The sequence below is a fragment of the Leopardus geoffroyi genome, chromosome B4 (assembly GCF_018350155.1).
Source record: "Leopardus geoffroyi isolate Oge1 chromosome B4, O.geoffroyi_Oge1_pat1.0, whole genome shotgun sequence".
Lineage (NCBI taxonomy): Eukaryota > Metazoa > Chordata > Mammalia > Carnivora > Felidae > Leopardus > Leopardus geoffroyi.
The window spans coordinates 26,087,578-26,108,207 of record NC_059341.1 but is presented as its reverse complement, the minus strand read 5'-3'; positions in this window follow the sequence as shown (position 1 = coordinate 26,108,207).

The window sequence follows — 20,630 nt, the reverse complement described above, 5'->3', positions numbered from 1 at the left end:
GCTAAAAAAATTTAAATCTTGGGGCGCCTGGGTGGCGCAGTCGGTTAAGCGTCTGACTTCAGCCAGGTCACGATCTCGCGGTCCGTGAGTTCGAGCCCCGCGTCGGGCTCTGGGCTGATGGCTCAGAGCCTGGAGCCTGTTTCCGATTCTGTGTCTCCCTCTCTCTCTCTGCCCCTCCCCGTTCATGCTCTGTCTCTCTCTGTCCCAAAAATAAATAAACGTTGAAAAAAAAAAATTTAAATCTTATCTGTAGCTCTCATGGTATTTCTGTGAGGCAGATGGGCTACAGTTTTCTTTTACTTGAGGTATTATCTTTCTCTGATTGATTTATAGGACCTCTTGATATATTGTTTTAATTTTTTTTTAATTTGAGTGTAGCTGACACACAATGTTACATTAGTTTCAGGTGTACAACGTGGCAAGTCAACATTTCTGTGCATTATGCTGTGCTCACGGGTATAGGTACCATCTGTCACCATACAACCCTATCACAATATCATTGACTATATTCCCTATGCTGTGCCTTCTATTGCTGTGACTTATTCATTCCCTAACTGGAAACCTATATCTCCCACTCCCTTTGCCCATTTTGCCCATCATCCCCAAGCAACCATCAGTTTTTTTCTCTGTATGTATAGGTCTGATTTTGCTTTTTGTTTATTTATTCATTTGTTTCATTTTTTTAGATTCCACTTATGAGTGAAATCATATGGTGTCTGTCTTTCCCTGTCAGACTTATCTCACTTAGCACTGGCACGAAACCCTCTATGTCCATCCATGTTGTCACCAATGGGAAGAGCGTATCCTTTTTTATGGTTATCTAATATTCCACTATAGGTATATTTTATATATCATTTTTCTTGTCTACTCATGTATTGATGGACATTCGGGTTGCTTCCATATCTTGGCTATTATAAATAATGCTGCAGGAAACATAGGGGTGCTTTTTATCTTTTTGAACCAAATGCTGTTGGTATTTGGATAGGAATTGCATTGAATCTGTAGATTGCTTTGGGTAGGATGGACATCTTGACAATAGTAATTCTTCCAATCCATGAACATGGGACATTTTTCCATTTGTGTCGTCTTTGATTTCTTTCATTAGTGTTTTATAGCTTTTAGAGTACAGGTCTTTCACCTTCTTGTTTAAGTCTATTCCTAGATATTTTCTTCTCTTTTGTGCAATTGTAAGTGGGATGGTTTTCTTAATTTCTCTGTTACTCCTTTATTGGCATAAAGAAACATTACCAATTTGTAGGTATTACTTTTGCATCCTGCAAATTTGCTGAATTCACTTATTAGTTGTAACAGTTTTTTTGGTGGAGTCTTTAGGGTTTTCTATGTATAGTATCATGTGTAAATAGTGACAGTTGAACTCCTTTACTAATACAGATCCTCTTATTTCTTTTTCTTGTCTGATTGCTGTGGCTAGGACTTCCAGTATTATGTTGAATAAAAGTGGTGAGAGTGCACATCCTTGTCTTGTTCTCAATCTTAGAGGAAAAGTTCCCAGGTTTTCACAATTATGTATGACGTTAGCTGTGGGTTTTTCATATATGGCTTTTATTATGTTGAGGTATGTTCCCTCTAAACCCACCTTATTGAGAGGTTTTATCATGAATGGATGTGGAATTTTGCCAAATCTTTTCTGCATCTATTGAGATGATCATATGATTTTTAACTTTCATTTTTTTGTCTCTTGTTTAATTAATTAATTATTTTTAAATTTGCATCCAACTTAGCATATAGTGCAATAATGATTTCAGGAGTAGATTCCAGTGATTCTCTCCTATGTGTAATGCCCAGTGCTCATCCCAACAACTGTCTTCCTTAGTCCCCCCTTACCCATTTAGCTTATTCGCCCAACCACAGCCCCTCCAGCAACCCTCAGTTTGTTCTCTATATTTAAGAGTCTCCTATGTTTTGTCTCCCTTCTTGTTTTTTTGTATTATTTTTGCTTCCCTTTCCTTATGTTCCTCTGTTTTGTGTCTTAAAGTCCTCATATGAGTGAAGTCATATGATATTTGTCTTTCTCTGACTAATTTCGCTTAGCATAATACCCTCCAGTTCCATCCATGTAGTTGCAAATGGCAAGATTGCATTCTTTTTGATTGTGGAGTAATACCCCATTGTATGTATGTATACTACATCTTCTTTATCCATTCATCCATCGATGGACATTTGGGCTCTTTCCATACTTTGGCTATTGTCAATAGTTCTGCTATAAACATTGGGGTGCCTGTACCCCTTTGAAACAGCACACCTGCATCCCTTGGATAAATACCTAGTAGAGCAATTGCTGGGTTTTAGGGTAGTTCTAGTTTTAATTTTTTGAGAAACCTCCATACTGTTTTCCAGAGTGGTTGCACCAGTTTACATTGCCACCAGCAGTGCAAAAGAGATCTTTTTTTTTTCCGCATCCTCGCCATCATCTGTTGTTGCCTGACAGGTGTGAGAGGACATCTCATTGTGGTTTTGATATGTATTTCCCTAATGATGGGTGATGTTGAGCATTTTTTAATGTGTTGGTTGGCCATCTGGATGCCTTCTTTGGAGAAGTATCTATTCATGTCTTTTGCCCAGTTCTTTACTGGATTATTTGTTTTTTGGGTGTTGAGTTTGATAAGTTCCTTATAGATTTTGGAAACTAACCCTTTATCTGATACGTCGTATGCAAATATCTTCTTCCATTCTGTCAGTTGCCTTTTAGTTTTGCTGATTGTTTCCTTCGCTGTGCAGAAGTTTTTTTATCTTGATGAGGTCGCAATAGCTCATTTTTGCTTTTGTTTCCCTTGCCTCTGGAGACGTGTTGAGTAAGAAGTTGCTGTGGCCAAGGTCAAAGAGGTTTTTGCCTGTTTTCTCCTCTAGGATTTTGATGGCTTCCTGTCTTACATTTAGGTCTTTCATCCATTTTGAGATGATTTTTGTGTATGGTGTAAGAAAGTGGTCCAGGTTCATTCTTCTGCATATCACTGTCCAGTTTTCCCAGCACCATTTGCTGAAAAGACTGTCTTTATTCCATTCGATATTCTTTCCTGCTTTGTCAAAGATTAGTTGGCCATATGTTTGTGGGTCCATTTATGGGTTCTTGATTCTGTTCCATGGATCTGAGTGTCTGTTTTTGTGCCATATCTTTCGTTTTTGATGTGGTATATCATGTTGATTGATTTGCAAATTTTGAATTATCCTTGCATTCCCAACATAAATCCCACTTGATTGTGGTGTATGTTGAATGTATTGTTGAATGTGGTTTGCTATATTTTGTTGAAGATTTCTGAATCTATGTTCATCAGGGATATTGGCTTGGAGTTTACTTTTTTTGTAGTGTCTTTGTCTGGTTTTGGTATCAGGGTAATGTTGGCCTTGTAGAATATATTTAGAAAATTTAATTTCTCTTCTTTTTTTGGTAATAGTTTGAGAAGAATTGGTATTAACTCCTTTTTAAGTGTTTGATAGAATTCACCTGTGAATCATCTGGTCCTGGATTTTTAATTTTGGTAGTTTTTTTAAATTATTGATTCATTTTTTTTTACTAGTAATTGGTCTGTTCAGATTTTCTATTTTTTCCTAGATCATTTTGGAAAATTGTATGTTCTTAGAAATTTATCAATTTCTTCTAGGGTGTCCAACTTGTTGGCATATAACTGTTTTGTAGTATTCTCTTATAATTCTTTGTATTTCTATGGTGTCAGTTGTTACTTCTCTTTCATTTCTGATTTTATTTATTTTAGTCCTTTCTCTCTTTTTCTTGATGACTCTGGCTAAGGGTTTATCAATTTTGTCTCTTTTCAAAGAACCAGCTCTTGATTTCATTGATCTTTTCTATTTTCTTTTTTAGCTTTTATGTCATTTATTTCTGTTCTGATCTTTATTATTTCCTTCCTTCTATTCACTTTGGGCTTTGTTTGTCCTACTTTTTCTAGTTCCTTTAGATGTAAGTTTAGATTGTTTATTTGAGCCTTTTCTTGTTTCTTGAGGTAAGCCTGGATTGCTATATATTTCCCTCTTAGAACTGCTTTCACTGCATCTCAAACATTTTCAACTGCTGTGTTCTCATTTTCATTGATCTCCATGTATTTTTCAATTTCTTCTTTGATTTCCTCTTTGACCCATTGTTGTTTAGTTTTTTTAGTTGTTTAGGTTTCTTTCTCCAGTTTTTCTTTTGTGATTGACCTCTAGTTTCAATACCACTGTGGTCAGAAAAGATGCATAGTATGATTTTAGTCTTCTTAAATTTATTGAGACTTATTTTGTGGCCTAACCATGTTATCTATTCTGAAGAATGTCCCATGTGCACTTGAAAAGAATGTGTATTCTGTGGTTTTTGAATGGGATGTTCCCTATATATCTGTCATGTCCAGGTCTCATGTGTCATTCAAAGACACTTTTTCCTCCTGGATTTTCTGCCTAGATGATCTATCTGTTGACATAAATGGTGTGTTAAAGTCTACTATTGTTTATCACCAGGACCTCTTGTTATATTGTTCGTATATATCCTTTGCTATATGGTGGTGGATATTTGTTCTCAGTCTGTAACTTATTTTTGGTCTCGAATGATGGGTTTCTTGTTATACAAAAATTATGAGTTTTTAAAAACCTGTCAATTTTTTCTTTATCCCTTCTGGTTTGTGTGTCTTGCTAAGGAAATATTTCACCATGCTAAGATTATAAATATAACACCCTGTATTCCTTTAAAGTTATTTCCTTCTTTAATACTGATGACTTTTAGGCATTTGGAATTAATTTTTTTTGTCTGGTGTGAAATGGGAAGTTTTACAACTTTTTGGTAAATTGTAGGATAAATAATTCGCACTACCTCCTTTCCCATTGATTTGAATTGCCTCCTTTCTTGGCGAATACAACACTTTCTTACAAATGAAACATTTTGAATTCTTTCCTCAGTTTCCTCCATATGTTTGTTAACTCTTACGCCAGAATCTCACTATTTTAATTACCAATGTTTTAGAGAATCTTTTTATATCTAGGAGACCAAGTTTTTTTTTTTTTTTTTTTTTTTTTTTTTTTTTTAAACAATTCATTCATGGGCACGTTCTCTTCCAACAAACTTCAGAATCTGCTTGCCAATTTCTGTATAAAATCCTGTTTGAATTTTGGCTGAGACTGTATTAGTGGACTTTGGGAGACAGCTTACATCTTTACAACATTAACTGTGTCTATGTAGAAATAAGCTATATCTCTTCATTTATTTATGTCTTTTAAAGTGTGGGGGTGCCTGGTTGGCTCAGTCGGTTAAGCGGCCGACGTCGGCTCAGATCATAATCTCACGGTCAGTGAGTTCAAGCCCCACGTCGGGCTCTGTGCTGACAGCTCAGAGCCTGGAGCCTGTTTCGGATTCTGTGTCTCCCTCTCTCTCTGACTCTCCCCCATTCATGCTCTGTCTCTCTCTGTCTCAAAAATAAATAAACGTTAAAAAAAATTAAAAAAAATAATAGAGTGTGAATCCATAAAGCTTTACATGTCTCTTAATAGGTGACTTGCCCATTATGTATTAGGCCTTTTCTTAATTATTTTATTGTGCTTGTTGCCACTGTGAATCAACGGTTTTTACTCTACATTTGTTGGTCTTGTATCTAACCAACTTAACTGATTCTTCTTTGGTTCCATTAGGTTTTCATTTGATTTTCTTTGCTTTTATAGGTACACAAGTATATGATGTACTAATGCTGTTTATGCCAGCTCATGAGAGTCAATTTTTTACGTAGTCAGGAATTTCCTCAGCTGATTGTTAAACATAGCCATTATTAAAGATTAAATTGGGGGCGCCTGTGTGGCTCAGTCGGTTAAGCGGCCGACCTCGGCTCAGGTCATGATCTCGCGGTCTGTGGGTTCGAGCCCTGCGTCGGGCTCTGTGCTGACAGCTCAGAGCCTGGAGCCCGTTTCAGATTCTGTGTCTCCCTCTCTCTGACCCTCCCCCATTCATGCTCTGTCTCTCTCTGTCTCAAAAATAAATAAACATTAAAGAAAATTAAAAAAGATTAAATTGTATAAATTTATAATGAAATAGATTTTATTAAAAACAAAGATAGAAGCTCAGTACCTATTGTGTCCTAATTATTTTACTTATCTCTACTCTTAAAGTTATTCATTTCCAATATTTCTGTGCAGTGGAAATTCTTTATAATAGTACTCTACTGTGTATCTTCTCCAACTTCACGTTGAGTGAGTTCACATTCGTAGCTTGAAATCAATCATGATGAGAATATTTACATCGTGAAAATCAGCAAACACTTCAAGGCAGGTCCTGACTTATTATTTTGTTAATTGTCTGGACTTAAAGTAACAGAGAAAAATGTTAATAATGGAGATTAAACTCAAACATGCATCATGTCTGGGGCACCTGGGTGGCTCAGTTGGTTGAGCATCCAACTTTGGCTCAGGTCATGATCTCATGGTTCATGGGTTCGAGCCCCACGTTGGGCTGTGTGCTGACAGCTCAGAACCTGGATCCTACTTGGGATTCTGTGTCTCCCTCTCTCTGCCCTCCCCCATTCATGCTCTGTCTCTCAAAAATGAATAAATATTTAAAAAAAAACCATGCATCACGTCATATATTGTGAATTGCACAAAAAATTGGCAATATTTGAAAATTATTTTTCCATTTCGTCACAAAGTAGCTCACATCATGGACCAACAGGTATAGTTAGGACAAATTGTTTCACTTTTGTTTTCCTCATTAATGTAAACAAAAACATCAACAACCAACATTCATGTTGGAAACTACACTCACAAGTATCATCACACTGCTGATTTTATTTATTTTTTTAAATTTTTTTTAATGTTTATTTTTGAGACAGGGAGAGACAGACCATGAATGGGGGAGGGGCAGAGAGAGAGGGAGACACAGAATCGGAAGCAGGCTCCAGGCTCTGAGCCATCAGCCCAGAGCCTGACGCAGGGCTCGAACTCACGGACCGTGAGATCGTGACCTGAGCTGAAGTTGGACGCTCAACTGACTGAGCCACCCAGGCGCCCCACACTACTGATTTTAAAGCATGCAAACATTGAAAGTCTCTCCTCTTTTCAAAAATTACATCCCATTGCATGTTTTGCATCTACTGCATTGGTTAGGATTCTTGCACAATGTGGAATAACAGTAGTGTTACTTGGCATTCTTGATTTGATCCTTATTTTAATATTTCTATTTTATCATTAAGAATGAGGTTTGCTCTGGGTGTCTGTTAGCTACTAGTTAGAGCTCTGGAATGTCATTTGAATACTTTCCTACAGACTAATAGGAAACTTCTGCAGCCTGTTTTTAGTAAAATTTGCTCTCTTAAAATATTCTTCCATTTTCTACAAATCTGTCTTTTCTTTCCAAAATTTTATGACCATGTGGATTCCAGAGTCCTTGCAACATTTGGCACAATCTCGCAGTTAAACAAAACACCTCTTTATAGCTCCTTGAAAAACTTGCCTCGTCTCATTGTTTCTATCTCCTGGCTTGCCATTTCTCTTTTGTCCTCTCCTCCCCCCTTCCCCTCCCCGCTATCTCCCCCCCCCCCCCCGCCCCGCACCGCTGAAACCACTTGTGCCAAAGTCCCTGGAGACTCCATGTTTCCAAATCCATTGGGCAATCGTCTGTCTTCATCAAAGTATTATTACTGTTATTATTGTTGTTGTTCTACATTCGACCATCTCTCCTTGAGTCCTTTTCTCTTCTTGACATCTGGGACACAATATTCTTTTCGTCTTGTTCCCACATCACCCGCCATTCCTCTTTCGTTGTCTTTTTGGTCCCTAAATGTGGAAGGTCCTGGCGTGCCCGGAGCTCACTTTTCAACCCTCTTCTCGATCACATTTGTGGCTTTGAGTACCACATGTTCGCTGTTGATTCCCACATTGATGTCTTTGCCATACTTCTGTCTAGAGTGTTCAAATGCTTACACGTATAGCCACTCGGATATTTCATAGACATTTCAACCTTAACAAACCAAAATTACACACTCAGTTCTTAGCTCCTTCCCCCAATCCACTGCTTTTATATTCATCCGTTCCTCAGCTGGTGGCACAAATCGCTATTTCAACCACAACCTAAAAATCACAGCACGTTCCTCTCTGGCTCTCCCCTCCATGACACAACCCATCAGTAAGTACTGGTTTTTATTTTTTCTGTTTTTTTTTTTTTAATTGTTTTACAGTTTATTTATTTTTGAGAGACAGAGCATGAATGGGGGAGGAGCAGAGAGAGAGACACACACACACACACACAGAATCCGAAGCAGGCTCCAGGCTCTGCGTTGTCAGCCCAGAGCTCGACATGGGGCTCGAACCCACAAACCGTGAGATCATGACCTGAGCTGAAGTCGGACGCTCAAAGAACTGAGCCACCCAGGCGCCCTGATTTTTTCTGTTTTTAAAATGCATCCCAAATCCAACCACTGCCCACCATTAAACATCACTTCACGTGCTGGTCCAAAGTCCCCTTTCATCTCTGACCTGGACTGCTACAACAGTCTCAGAATACAGCAGCCCTGCTCCCATTCTTTCTCCTTTCATAGCAGCCACAGAATATATATAGACATAGAACAAGGCATTACTTTCAGGTGTAGAACATAATGAGTCAATATCTGTATATATTGGGAAATGATCACCACACCACGTCTAGCTAACATCCATCACCACCCCTAGTTACGATTTTTTTCTTGTGATGAAAACTTTTAAGATCTACTCTGTTAGAACTTTATATCTCTGTCTCTGTCTCTGTCTCTGTTTCATCTCTATCTCTCTCTATCTCTCTCATGTCATTTCTTCTGCAAAAAAAAAAAAAAAAAAGAAAAAAAAAGAAGAAAAAGAAAAAATTCCCTAGTGACATCCCAACATACTTAGGAAAAAATATCCAAACTCTCTGATGGTCTGCTTAGTCTCTCGTCTACCCCTCCAATCTCACCTCGTCTCACCCTCTTTCTTATCCGTCGTGTTTTCACTGCACTAGGTTTCCTACCGTTCCTTAAAAAATCTGAACTTATTCCTGCCTTTAGGCTTTATTCTTGCTGGTTTCTCCATAGGGAATACACTTTCTCTAGAGCTTTCCTGTATCTGGCTCCTTCTCCTCATTCTCATCCCTTGTCACAGACGTTTCTCCTAATCACCTTATCCAGATAACCACCGTCCATCACTCCTTGCTTCATTTCCTCATTGTACTTAACAGTATCTGAAACGAAAGGCTTTATTTATTTAACATGTTGATGACCTGACCTTTTCCACTGGAAGATAAGCCCCTTAAAAGTAGGGAACTCATTTGCCGTATATGCTGGTATGTTCCCAGCTCCATAGTGCCTGGTGCATAGGGGGACTCAATCAATGTGGGTTGAATAAATGAAGGAATAAAGAAATAAATGACTTCTTTGACTATAAATGATCAATAACTAAAGTGGGCTTACGCGAGTAAAAAAATACATAGGCTCAAATGCTTGAAAAGCCTAAAGGCAGTTGTAGCCTCAGGCTCATATGGATCTAGGAGTTCAGATATTGTCACAAGGTTCCCCTTTCCAACCCTTGGTCGTACATTCTTCAGCACGAGGCAATGATTCCTTCATGGTAGCAAGAAGGTTGGTAGCATATCCAAGCTTCCTGTGTCTGGGTGACAATCCCAGCAGAACACAGTTATTTTCTCTTCTCAACAGATTCACAAAGTCTTAGACTTGAGTCTCATTGCATCTGATGGTATAATGTGCCCTTCTGTGATCCAAACCCCGCAGCCAACAAATGCAGCGCTCTAACCGAGGAACTGGAAACTGCAGCCCACGGACCAAATCCGGTTTGTTTTCTGTTTTTGTAAATAAAGTTTTATTGGAAAATGCCATGCAATTAATTTATGTTCTGTCTATGGCTGTTTTGTGTGACAATGGCAGAATTAAAAGAGTATTTGTACAGAGACTGTTTGGCCTACAAAACCTAAAATGTTTACCATGTGGTGCCCATCGTAAAATGTATGTGCCTGTCGTTCTAATTGGCCGGGATGTCACTGGCCCAGCTGCAGCTACTGGACTGACAGGGTTTATATGCTGTGTATTTCAGTTGATCTATTGCTGTGGATAAAACTACCACAAAACATTGCGGCTTAACACAATGACTTGTTATTTCTCGTAATTTGTGGATTGGCTTCTTTCAGTTTTAGTTTTTATGTGTATCTTCTCTCTTGCTCTTGACTAGGCTTTCAAAAGCTTTGCTAGTTTTTGGCCTTTTTGTAGGAGCAGTTTTGGGTTTTATTAAAACTCGTACGCCAGATAAAGGCTGAAATTAGTATGAGTTTTCGTAATTACTTGAGTTGAATGCTTAGTTAATACATTTCCTCACATTCTGGGTTTTCTTTTTTTTTATAAAAAACTTTTTTTTTTCAACGTTTTATTTATTTTTGGGACAGAGAGAGACAGAGCATGAACGGGGGAGGGGCAGAGAGAGAGGGAGACACAGAATCGGAAACAGGCTCCAGGCTCTGAGCCATCAGCCCAGAGCCCGACGCGGGGCTCGAACTCACGGATCGCAAGATCGTGACCTGGCTGAAGTCGGACGCTTAACCGACTGCGCCACCCAGGCGCCCCATGGGTTTTCTAATAATAAATTAAGGCTATATATTTTCCTCTGAGTATTAATTTGACTACATCCCTAGATTATTGTATCTAGGATTCTCATTTTTATTTATCTCTAAATATTCTCTAGTTTCATTTGCTTTCTATCATTCAAAAACTCTGTATTTGTATAGGTAATCTTCTGATGGCTAAAATTTCCCTTTTACTTTGCTGTTTGGGATTTATCTTTCTGTCACAGCCAGCCCCCAAGATAGTCCCCAGGACCTCCTCATCCTGATATTCCCATCCTTATGTACGTAGTCCTCTTCCAACCGTATCAGAGTTAATCTGTGTGGCTAACAGAAGACGACAGAAATGATAGCATGTGACTTCTAAGGCTCGGTCATAAAAGACATGGTGATTTCCATCTTGCGCTTTATGGCTTGGGTCATGCTCACCGAGGGAAGCCAGGTGCCATGTCAGGAGGACCGCCCTGTAGAGAAGCCCACGTGGTGAGGAACTGAGGCCTCCTGCCCAGAGCCTTGAGGGAGCTTGACAGTGGACCCTCTAAGTCATCCAGTTTTCAGAAGACTTCAGCCTCCACTCATCTGTGACATCTTTTTAAAAAAAAATTTTTTTTTTAATGTTTAGTTTTGAGAGAGAGAAACCGAGTGTGAGTGGAGGAGGGTTGGAGGGAGAGAGAGACACAGAATCCGAAGCAGGCTCCAGGCTCCGAGCTGTCAGCACAGAGCCCGACGTGGGGCTCGAACTCACGGATCGCGAGATTGTGACCTGAGCCAAAGTCGGACGCTCAACCGACGGAGCCACCCAGGCGCCCCCATGACATCTTGATGACAGCCTCGTGAGAGACCCTAAGCTGGAAGCTCCCAGCTGACCTGCTCCTAAACTCCCACACAAACTGTGAGGTTCCAAAACTACTTGTTGTTAAAAGCCTCCAAGTTTGGGGATAAGTTGCTATACAACAATGGGTAACAAATAGAATTGAAACATGTTTTATTCCATTTCAATACTATGTTGGAAAAGGGAGAAAGACAATGCATGTATTCAGTCTGTCTTCTTGAACATAATCTCACTTTCTCTTTAACTTAAAATAATTCCTTTGGCCAGGGATCTAGCTATTTGGACAAAACGTTTATAGTCATAAAGAGAGGAAGGTGGGGAGAAATCGATGTTCATGAAGGGAAAACATTTAATATTAGAACTTCACAAAATATTTAACTCCCGTACATTTGTATTTCTACTAAGGTACAGAATCGTATGTCTAAGAACAAACACCCAGCACATAGACCTGAATATAAACCCTGAGGGTGACGGAAAAGAACATTGAGGTGAAGGTGTTACTTGGCAACTAAAGAAAAAGAAACAAAACATCAGCTTCAATCAGATCCCACCACCATCGTCTCATCCTGGATTCAGCCGTTGGGCTGAACAGCTGGTTGAGTGTTTAGGGGAGAAAAAAACTCCACCTACGTTTGTTTTCTTCTGTTTTCTTTCCATCAAGTTTTTCTTACATTTAGTGCTTTGAACTGGAGCTTTTACTCAGTCTCTTCTTCGGTTGTTCTGAAACTTGGTTTTAGAAGTTCTTCCTCCACTTTGTTTCTTCTGTCCTCCCTTATCACCCCCTCCCACCAGCCATACTCATGACCCACTCCCCCCCCCCCCCCCCCCCCACACACAGGTCTCTCTCAGCCCCACTTGTATTCGTATAGCTGAGTTCAGATGTTTGAGAAGAGCCCTCTGCTTTTCCTTTGCTCCTAGATAGACTTTAAATTAAATTCCAGTTACTTTACACGTATTTCTTTTAAAAAATGTGTCCACGTGGGTTTCTTTTCAAATGGAAACTATTTCTTTGAAAGTGCTTGAAAAACTGATGTTCTAAGAAAGGAGATTAAAATTGTTTGCGTGGCCAAATTTTTAGCAGACTTTAGCTACATTATTTCCTGTGTGATTTTAGTTTCACAAATGTATGATGTTACATAATGGAACATCTCGAGCATGTAACCTTTTCCTGTTACTTCTGAGTGGCAGATTTACTCCAGCTGAAGATTTATAATGTGTGCTATGCAGGGCCGTATAATTGCAGAACTCAGGAATTAGAGCAGTACATTTCAGAACTCTGGAATTTGAACACATAGAGTTAAATTAAGTAGAACTCTCACAGTGCCATGAGCATAGCCTTTGTAGTCAGACACAAATGGGCTCATATCTTGGGTGGATGTATCAGCTGTTGGACGTTTGGCATGGTACTCACCCTCTTGACGCCCCAGAGTCCTCCTCTGTAAAAAGGAAATGATAGGGACACCTGGGTGGCTCATTTGGTTGAGCATTGGACTCTTGACTTCGGCTCAGGTCATGATCTCATGGTTCATGGAATCGAGTCCTGTGTTGGGCTCCATGCTGGCAGTGTGGAGCCTGCTGGGGATTCTCTCTCCACCTCTCTCTTTGCCTCTCCCCTGCTCATGCTCTCTCTTCTCTCTCTCTCTGTCTCTCTCTCTCTAAAATAAACAAACATTTTTTTAAAAAAGCAAATGATAGGGGCGCCTGGGTGGCTCAGTCGGTTGAGCGTCCAACTTCAGCTCAGGTCATGATCTCGCGGTCTGTGAGTTCGGGCCCCGCGTCGGGCTCTGTGCTGACAGCTCAGAGCCTGGAGCCTGCTTCGGATTCTGTGTCTCCCTCTCTCGCTCTTCCCCTCCCCCGCTCAGGCTCTGTCTCTCTCTCTCTGTCAAAAATAAATAAACATTAAAAAAAATTTTTTTAAAAGCAAATGATAATACATGCCTCGCAGAATTGTTTGAGAGTTAAATGATCTGATACTATATTGTAAAATATGTACTACAATTTAAGTGCACAATAAATGTTGATTTTATATATACACACGCAAGAAATACTATGATAAAGTCTTCTAGCTATAATAATTCTGACAGGCTTACACCATTCCTATTCTAAATTAATAGGTAGATAATAAAATGTGTACAAACTCAACTGTACAATAGTTACTTTAAACCTCTTATGCTTCAAACTATATTAAATGATATCCTTTCAGTTTTAATCTTATATCATAATCCCTTGAAATGAAGTGACAGTGGAATATGGTTAGGATAGCACTTAGGGAACAGATAGGAATTAGAAATACTATACCAACGTGGGCCATTTGCAATTTGTTAGTCACACACACACGCACACACACACTTGACAAATTGACGATGTATGCGTCTCAATTATTACCTAAGTTGTTTAAAACATGATGAAATTAAGATTTATAGGTCATCGAACTTGTGTAAGTATAAAAACTGCTCAGTGGCTGGAAGGGGACCTCAAGAAAAGGAATTGATCGAGTAACCCAAACCAGGACCACAGCTGAATAAACAAAGCAAATGCCTGTTCAATTAAGAATGAGTCAGTAGCATCATTTACCCTTGTAAAGGGTGGAACATATAATTTGTAAATGTCTAAAGCCTGGAATTAGTGTCTATGACCTCAGTAATACCAAGAGTTGAAATATGAAGATAATAATTGTTCTAATTTTCTATGTAAAGATACATATATTTTTAAAACCTAGAAACTGAAAATTTCTTTGTTGGAGATCATCCTTAGCTTGTATTATAATTTTCATTGCATGCTGATTTGCTAAAATATAGGTGGACAAGACCAGTTACTGGGGTTAAATATTGCACTATGTTATTGAGTATGTAGTTCCTTGCCTTACAATTCGTATCATGATTTTAAGTTATAGTTATTTAAAATTGTTTCTAGGGGCGCCTGGGTGGCTCAGTCGGTTAAGGGTCCGACTTCGGCTCAGGTCACGATCTCACGGTCCGTGGGTTCGAGCCCCGCGTCGGGCTCTGGGCTGATGGCTCGGAGCCTGGAGCCTGCTTCCGATTCTGTGTCTCCCTCTCTCTCTGCCCCTCCCCCGTTCATGCTCTGTCTCTGTCTCAAAAATAAATAAAAACGTTAAAAAAATTAAAAAAAAATAAATAAAATTGTTTCTAAAGACTTTCCCCAGCATTTTACATTAGGAACTTACCCTTATAGCTATACTTGTTTGAGGCTCCTGTCCTTAGTGACATTAGTGTAAGGAAGAAGAGATGATGGGGGGTGCCTGGGTGGATCAGTCAGTTAAGCATCCAACTCTTGATTTCAGCTCAGGTCATGATCTCACAATTTGCAGGTTCAAGCCCCGCATCAGCTCTGCACGGACAGCATGGAACGTGTTTGGTATTTTGTCTCCCTCTCCCTCTGTCCCTCCCCCGCTTGCTCTCTATCTCTCTCAAAATATATAAAAATAAACTCAAAAAAAAAAAGAAGAAGAGAAGAAGGAAATCAGTTGAAGGCAGGATCCACTCAATGAAGAGCTGGGCTAGTGAGAGAAGGTCTAAAAGAACTCTCAAGATGTTTCCCTTCATTCACTCATTGGTCAAGTACGTATTGAGCACCTGCTATGGGCTACGGCCTGAGCTAGGTAAACAGTTCTGAAAAAAATTGCTCTGGGTGCCTTGCTGAATTTATATTCTAGTGGCAAGACAGTAAAGAAACAAGAAAAAAAAGACTTCATTCCAAATTGGTATAAACATAGCAAAATGGATAGCGTGCTGTGTTGGAGAGTAACAAAGGAGAGCAACTTCAGACAAGGGAGGTCAAGGAAGGCATTTCTGAGGACGTGGCCTTTTGAGCTGATCCTCAGAGGAAAAGAAAGAGTCGGTCACCTGATGAGAACAGGAGATCATTCCAAGAGAGAAAACATTTGCTGCGAAGGTGCCCAAGTAGAAGAATAAGAACTCGCTATATTAGCGCCAGTATATATAACACTGGGCGGGGGTGGGGGGTACAATAAACAAGATGAAAAGCTGTGAGAGATGAGATTGGGGAAACAGACAGGGTTCTGGTTGTACAGTAAAAAAAAATGTGAATCTTATATTAGCTTGGATGGAAGGTACTGTTTTAAGTAGAAAAGAGTTAATCTGATTTATATGCTTACATGATAACTGGTTGTATGTAGAGAAAACACGAAGGTGGACAAGAGTGGGAAACAGAAATGTAATAAGTCGCTATTTCAGTAGTTCAGGACAAAAGTGATGACAGCTTGAAATAGGCTGATGGCAGTGGAGATAGAAGAACCAGCAGATCTTGGGGCGGCCGGGTGACTCAGTCCGTTAAGCTTCCGACTTCGGCTCAGGTCATGATCTCACAGTTTGTGGGTTCGAGCCCCGCGTCGGGCTCTGTGCTGACAGCTCAGAGCCTGGAGCCTGTTTCAGATTCTGTGTCTCCCTCTCTCTCTGTCCCTCCCCTATTCACACTCTGTCTCTGTCTCAAAAATAAATAAACGTTGAAAAAGAAAAAAAAAAAAGAAGAAGAAGGTTGAATGTAGATCTTGATAGGTTGAATGTAGGGGTGAGGTGAGAGAAAGGAATAAAAATGACTTCCGAGTTTCTGATAGGACATGACCAGGCAGTTGGAGGTGCCATTTGCTAAGATGGGGGTGGAGAGCAGGTTTGAGGAGGAAATCAAGAGCTCAGCTTTGGAGATGAAGGAGCGATGCCTGCAGCAGGTTTTTTGAGCTCTTCTACTGGGTCTGCATGGATGTGCTGCTTTCATTCAAGGGACTGGAACTGGTTGGACAAGCCCTCACCTTGTCATCCCCTGTAAGTGTATTGCTTCTCAAATCTTCGGCTCCCTCTTTGAGCATAGGCTTCCCACCCCCGGCCCAGTTTCTGTGTTTCCTTAGTCCAACTCCGTCTATTCTTTGACCTTTTTGAAACTCAGTGGCCAATAAAATGAGCCGCTTTCTTAATAGTGCCCTCACTTTTCCTTGTCTTTTTTTCTTTTTCCTTCCAGATTGTGTAATCATTCACTCAGCAAATTTTTGAGCGCTCTACCTTATTGGGGAAGTCGAAAGAGAGTTTCATTGACAAAACCAGGGAGCCCCCTCTGAAAATGCATACGCTTCTCGGGTATTTTTCCCTTCGTTTAGGATATTCTCAATGGGATCGGCAAGGATAATGCTCTCATTCATAGGGTTGGAAGGAAGTGGAGAGATGTTCTAAATAAAGCTGTTTATCCAGGAAGTGAGGTCTTCTGGAAGAAGTTTTAAGAGAGCTGTTTGGGAGACAGTTTGAGAGACATGAGAGACAGTTTGCCAACTGTGTGGAATCTAGACACTCGACTGAATTGATGAAATCCTGCGTTGGGATGAAGTCCTCAAAAACTGTCCAGCTAAACCTTTTCCCTTGCCTTTCTTTCTTTCTTTCTTTCTTTCTTTCTTTCTTTCTTTCTTTCTTTCTTTAATGTTTGTTTATTTATTTTGAGAGAGAGAGCACAAGCAGGGGAGGGGCAGAGAGAGACGGAGGGACCAAATCCTAAGCAGGCTCCGTGCTGTCAGTGCAGAGCCCTGTGTGGTGCTTGAACTCACTAACTCTGAGAGCATGACCTGAGTGGAAATCAAGAGTCAAGAGTCTGATGGTTAAAGGACTGAGCCACCCAGTCACCCCTGCCCTTGACTTTCTTGGGTCTTTTTTTGTCTTTGTTCTTCAGAAGTTTCTTCTTTGATTTTTGTCAGATTGGATAATTTCCGTTGATTTGTATCCAAATTCACAGATCCTTTCTTGGGTCTCTTCAACTGCTGGGAAGCCCATCCAGGGATTTTCTTTCACTTTAAATACTATTCTTGTCAGCTTTAGAATTTCTCCCTTATCCTTCCCCTCTTCCTCCTCCTCCTCCTTTTTTGTATTCATAAAATACAGTTTCCATTTTTCTGCTGAGATTCCCTATCTGTACACCCATTATGACCATCATTCCCTTTACTTTCTTGGAACGTGTTTATAATAGCTGCCTTAAAATTTATGTCTGCTAATTCCAACATCTTGGTCATTCAGAATACGGTTTTCATGATTTTTCTCTTAACTATGGGTTATACCTCTCTGTTTCTTCAAATATATAGTAATTTGGGGGTCACCCGGGTGGCTCAGTTGGTTGAGCATCTAACTTTGGTTCAGGTCATGATCTCACAGTTTGTGGGTTCGAGCCTCGTGTTGGGCTCTGGGCTGACAGCTCAGAGCCTGGAGCCTGCTTTGGATTCTGTGTCTCCCTCTCTCTCTGTGCCCCTCCCCCACTCATGCTCCGTCTCTTTCTGTCAAAAATAAATAAACATTAAAAAAATAAAAAAAATAGTAGTTTTTAAATCATACACAAGACATTGTGCACAATACATGTACTTGGAAATCTCTTATATTCCTTGAAGAGTTTTGGTTTTTGTTTTAGCATGCAGTTAAATTACTGACTGATCTATCTTAACTTTTGGAAGCTTGGTTTAATGTCTATTTAGGGCAGATCTATTTTGGTTTTGCCCTTACTCCTAGGGTGAACCCCTCAGTCCTGGGACATAACCTTTACTTGTAAGTCAGGGCTCTTCTATGGTTCCAAAATAACTCTGAGCTGTTTACCAAGCCCCTCTAACTTGGTAGGTTTCAAAATTCTAAACGTTGTTCACTCTGCAGTGGGCAACAGCTGGAGTTTCTGCTTAGTTCTTTCTAACTTCTAGCTTTTGCTTTCTGCTGGGAAACGTATGCACAGTTTATATCAGCTGAGCATTTGAGAGGAGTTTATATTCCGATTTAGGACTTCCTCCTCTGTGGTTCCCTCTGTTCCAGGATTTCCACCCTAAATATTCAACCTGTATTGAATTGAAACCTGTATTTCATCTTCCCTCCTTCAACCCAATCAGATTGTGGCTTTCTTCTTGAGTTGTAGTCATCTCGCACTGCATGAAGTTTTCACCTACTTTCTGCCCATTTTTAGTCATTCACCAATGCCTTCAGATCATTTTTAAAAACTATTTAAACTAATTGCTATCAAAAATAAAGTTAGTTCGAGGGGCATCTGGGTGGCTCAGTTGGTGAAGTGCCCAACTTCCATTCCGGTCGTAATCTTGCAGTCTGTGAGTTCGAGCCCCCCATTGGGCTCTGTGCTGACAGTTCAGAGCCTGGAGCCTGCTTCGGATTCTGTGTCTCCCTCGCTCTCTGCCCCTCCCCCGCTCATGCTCTGTCTCTCTCTGTCTCTCTGTCAAAAATAAATGAACATTAAGCATTTTTTTTAAAGTAAAATTAGTTTGACTAACTACTCCACTATCACCAACACTAAAACTCTGTGAGTGGTAGCATTATTGGTGAGTACTGGCTGGTGTGCTTGGTAAATGCAGTGTAGTATCTATTGGGAAGCTGTTAATACCTTGCTTCAGTGTTTCATTTATCATATGTCACCTCAACTTAGGGAGGAAAGAGGAAGTACCACTCTTTCCACTGTACAAAGTGACAACTTAAAGAGATGGGGGGAAAAGCGGTTATAATCAGAGAATTTTGGCCACTGAGTGGGGATAGACCCTAAACCTTGTATTTATTTTGTTCTTGCTGGACAGGATTAAAATCTGTAAAGCTATTAAAGTTAGTAAGATTTATAGAAAGGTGCATATTCTCAGATACAGCAAAACCTCATTATTTCAGACTCTACATTTTGATAATTAATTTTTTTAATGTTTGTTTATTTTTGAGAGAGACAGAGAGACAGAGAGAACAAGTGGGAGGGGCAGAGAGGGAGGGGGACACAAAATCTGAAGCAGGCTCCAAGCTCTGGGCTGTCAGCACAGAGCCTGACGTGGGGCTTGAACTCATGAACCGGGAGATTTTGACCTGAGCTGAAGTCGGGCACTCCACTGACTGAGCCACCCAGGCGCCCCTACATTTTGATAATTTAAGTTACATTTTGATAGATTGTTTTTACAAATGTAATTCAATTTTGTGTTATTAAGGAAAGCTCGGCTGAAAAACTATTAGAAAAATAGTAAGATATATATATATATCTATATATATATCTATATATATGGTATATATAAAGCAGTTGGTCTTTAAGGTAATATGCAAAAATCAATACTTTACTAAACGAAAAAAAAATAAAAGTATCAGGTTGGAGGGACTGCATTCACTCAGACACAAAAACAAGCCAAAGACATTAAATACTTTGGAATGAACTTGATAAGGAAGTATTCAAGGAAGATTGAACATTTTTATGCTTTAGAACAAGCAATCTTTTGAAGTATTGATAGTATCTAAATTAATCAATGAATCAAAAGATATCCCAATCAACTGGAGGAGGGGGGGCAGGTAAGAAGACTTGAAACTACAACTTATTAAGAGTTTCAGGGAGTAGCCACAGCCACTTTGGAAAAGAGTAGCAAAGATGAGCAGCATCTTTACAATACATCTTAATAGTAGTGTAGTGAATATATAATGTATTACGATGTAGTACGGTGGCTAAAACAATGTGGGAATATAAAAGACACATTGACCAAAACTGTGACAATGAGAACAGTCATTGTAATGGAAAGGAATTGAGGTCCATGCATATATAAATTTAATGTATAACAAAAGTATTTCAGGTCAGTGCCTTATTGTATTTGGACAAATGGAAAGCCATTAAGCAAAACTGGATTTATACTTAATGCCAAAATAAATTCCAGCTACGTAGAACATGTAAATGCTAAAACTATAACTACAAGGTATTATAAGAAAACATGGGTTGATATATTTATAATCACGCAAATCCTCCCAGTGGAAGAGAAAAGCATATAAACCTTTCTTCTGTTAGGTAGAAAAATAAGATCAGAAATATGAGTTTCTCTGTTCGGAATGGAAATCAACTCATAATCAAAAAAGCACTCTCTACTTAAGGACAAGTCTCAAGATGGAGGCGTTTTTTATTTTTCTCTTCTCTGAACTGACTGTGAATCATCTCCTGACACCCAGAGAGAAAAAATTAAGAATTCTACCAGCACCGTTCTACACTTATGAACCTCATCTGGCCACTTAAAATTCTGACCCACTGGGAAAAAAAACCAAAAAAAAAGGCAGCACTTGGATTAATGTTCAATTTCAAGGGATTAAAATTTTAGAAACTCCAGATGAGACCTAAAAAAACAATTACTCTACCCTTTTTAACATGTGAATTTCAACACTGAACCTATTTACATTGCACGTAGGTTAAAAGTTCTAATTAGATTTAATTTTACCTTGTATTAAAAAACTCAAAAGAAAA